The sequence below is a fragment of the Puntigrus tetrazona genome, chromosome 9 (genome assembly GCF_018831695.1).
Source record: "Puntigrus tetrazona isolate hp1 chromosome 9, ASM1883169v1, whole genome shotgun sequence".
NCBI lineage: Eukaryota > Metazoa > Chordata > Actinopteri > Cypriniformes > Cyprinidae > Puntigrus > Puntigrus tetrazona.
The window spans coordinates 21,210,463-21,213,866 of NC_056707.1; the positions used below are offsets into that span (position 1 = coordinate 21,210,463).

The 3,404-nt window shown below is 37.5% G+C and overlaps 1 protein-coding gene across 1 annotated transcript in view; it reads left to right on the forward strand.

The window, feature by feature from the left end:
* LOC122351742 (pre-mRNA-splicing factor CWC22 homolog) overlaps nucleotides 1-3,404 on the forward strand; it is a gene marked incomplete at its 5' end in the record, with an annotated part of 13,282 nt that overhangs the window by 7,318 nt on the left and 2,560 nt on the right. The gene's annotated exons all lie outside the window — the stretch shown is intronic.

Consider the following 3,404-nt stretch of genomic DNA (forward strand, 5'->3'; position numbering starts at 1 on the left):
ACTTTTTTTTCAATCCCCAACATTTAATTTTAGGTTATCTCTTTTGTAATGGTCACATGGTTATATTTAATGTTAATGTAATGTAGTATATTCAACTTTTAGTTTACGTACATCAAGTTGAAGGAAAAAAAACTATTCGGGGGAGAAGACTGGTCGAGTAAATTATTTTTGTTTTCTTTATTCAAAAAAAAAATTCTCGTAGCGTCACAAAAGTCACTGACGTTAACCGTTTTACTCATGTGTTTTACAGATGCTACAGCCTCTAACTTTACATTCTCATAATGATGAAGCTTGAGGGGAACGTTTGCAAAATTGCCTAATGAGCATGGTTAAATAAATAGTGCTTAAAATAATCGCAATGTGACTTAATTTTGTATCACCTGCAAAACTACTGTGAAAATAGCATGAATATTCATGCATCCCTAGCAGGCACAGAGTCACATTCCACTCTGTCTCTGTGTGTGTGTGTGTGTGTGTGTGTGTGTGTGTGTGGACTCACAGGCTTCCTCACAGCTTCCCTTTTCCACTTCTATTGACCTGAAGCTTTAAAAAAAGCCTCTATTGCAGGGAATGTTTGAAAGCACTAAACCTCCGAGCGCCTTGGGGTTGCCGAGCACTCGCACGTTAAAGATGCAGCAGAGGCTGATTTTGCATCTAGAAGCGCAGTCAGAAGCAGCCTTTAGATGTGTACTAGCTTCATTTAACCTGTTTTTAAAGTGTATGAAGTCTGTATGTGATCACATCTATATAAAACGCTTCTAACATGACACACAGCTTCCAATTAGGCTTCTTTCAATACATTTGACTGCCGTGTGACAAGCTTTTAAATATTTCACCAGCTGGTAGTCAACTGATTTAATGTCTTTAAACTTGCCTGCATGCTGCGGGATTCACCTCTTAAAACAAACCTGGTCTCTCGAAGCGCTCTACTGCTGCTCAGCGAGGGGTCGCCCGGTGCTGCGGCCTCTCTGTTAACTGGCCTGAGTGCAGAAAGAGGGCAGAACTAAAAAAGAGAGGCACTACAAAGGTTCCCACTTTGCCTTTTCTACAAACTGCCTTTGAGGCCGGGATGAAACTGATTTGGCCCACAAATCCCCTGCCCGAGGCAAGGCTGGTGTATGGACAGGAAAAAGTATGACCCAGTCGGAAATTTGATTAGCCCCAGCTATTTTTCTGTTGAAATCAAGTGCGTTGGCTTTGTGGTGCAACCCTGTGATTCCCATTGTGGGGTTCTCTTTCTTTTTATATAGAGAAGAAAGAAAATGATGGGAAGAGAGTGGAAAACAGTGTGTGTAATTGTGGAAATGGTGACATTGTCATACAACGTAAAAAAAAAAAAGGTCAGTAAGATTTTTTTTGTTTTTGTTTTTGAAAAAAAAGTGTCTCTTTCTCACGATTTCTTACAGAAGTGAAAGCACAGTGTTTCCCATACATTGATTTATGCATGGCAGTGCTCCACAGTTTTAAAACGAACCGCCACAAATAGATTTTTCAAAAGGCTTCAACTTTAAATAAACATGAGCCGCTGCACATGTTTATATCACTGTATTTCTGAAGGAAACGAACTGTCTTAAGAATATTTTGGATGTAATTTTCATTTCATCTTGTATGTAATGTCTGATAAAGCAGCGTTTGTGAGCGGAGTGCTGCTTTGTTACCGGAAAACCTAATGTCTACCACGACAACAGCTGGCAGAGAATGATTTTGTATATGCACTGAGAAAAACACTGAAGCAGTTATATTTATGTTGTTGTAGAAATGTATCAGAAATGTCATTGTAATTTAAAAGGGTTTTTTTATGTTTGTTTGTTTTAAAGTGCCCTTGTTATGGATCTTTGAAAATGTAAAACCGCTCTAACTGAATGAAAACATCCTGCAAAATTGCCTGAAAGTGCACCATGTTAAAAAAAGGTTATTGTCTCTCAAAAAAGTAAACTCTGTAACATATGAAATGAGTCGTTTTTAAAACATATTCCAAGCCGTTTCATGTTAGCGTCAGCATAAAACATTAGCGTATTGTCAGCTCACTTGTTGGGCTTTTGCGTTAGTCTGAATGAAAATGCAAATTTATTCTTTGCTGCCAGGTGCTGCTTTTAGAGCAGTAAAATAGCTTTTTTGGTAACTCTGTACACAAAGCAGCACTGCACTCACAAACGCTGCTTTATCAGGCATTACTTGAATGATTAAATTAACATGAGACCAATCGAACCCATCACAGATTAGTGTCACATAAAGGGTTTCGAAACATTAATAGTTGAGTGAGTTGTTAGGGAGTCATTGAGCGAGTAAGGTAAAGCAATGTGTTTTTGACCTTGCATGCATGTTGTTGAGGACTCCTAAAACCAAGATATGAAAATTTTATTACCCGTAATAGGGTGACTTATATATTTTCCATTTATTTTTATGATGCATTACGCCAGTCTCCTTATATGCTGATTTGCTGCTTAAGCATACTTATTACGTGCAATATGCTTATTAAAATGTTTGAAACAAGCGTTTTTGGAAGCTGTGTTTTGTTAAACTTGTAATGTTACATAAAAATTCTATTATAAAACCACTTATTTTGTCACTTTCAGTCAGTGTAATTTTTTTTATATATATAAAAATCTTACCTCAAACATTTCTTGGTATTTTCTTTTGTTCCGTAGAAGAAAGGTATAAAATTTTAAACGTCAATGTCAAAGACGTTGTTTGAAGTTTGATTTAATGGTGTGAGGTGTTTAGTGCTGTACTGCCTGTGTACTGCTGTATGGTGATGTGGAGAGGGTCTGGGTTGACTGACAGTCATATGAAGTTGTCCCGGTGGCTAACTGTGCACCATGGGACCTGTAGTGTCAAGTCTAGCCATCATGTCCTTCTCTTTTTAGCTGCCCCTGTCCTTTGAAGTGGTCATGGCACAGCATTCAAACATTAAAAAAGTAGAGCAGAGTGAACTTTATTTAGAACAGAGATTCTAGTTTGGTCAGTCTTAACGTTTCCACTCTGTAAACTAAAGCATTAAGCTGAGTTTGTTTTTCAGACCGTGTTGGTTTGTGTGCAGGAGAGATTAGTATCTGTGGGTGTCACATGACTGTGTTTGTCAGCAGTTTGTGAAACTAACTGATACATGCAGAATTCTGGCAGAAATGTCTGAAAGAGCTGCGGGACTAATGACCACTGGTTTAGTTTGCTTTGCAATGGTAAAGAGTAGAAAGACTTGTCTTGTCAATCCCCATTTAATTAAATGCCAGTAATGAGTTAAACATAATGTGTATTAGCACCTGCATGATTATTCAATTTGAATTTTTATTTTATCTTGGAGACCACTGTTTTGATCATCTTGACTGATTCATACATCAGACATTTATTTATATATTTATTTTTATTTTCTGGAGACCTGAGTGAGGTCTTTAATAATAAGCCAG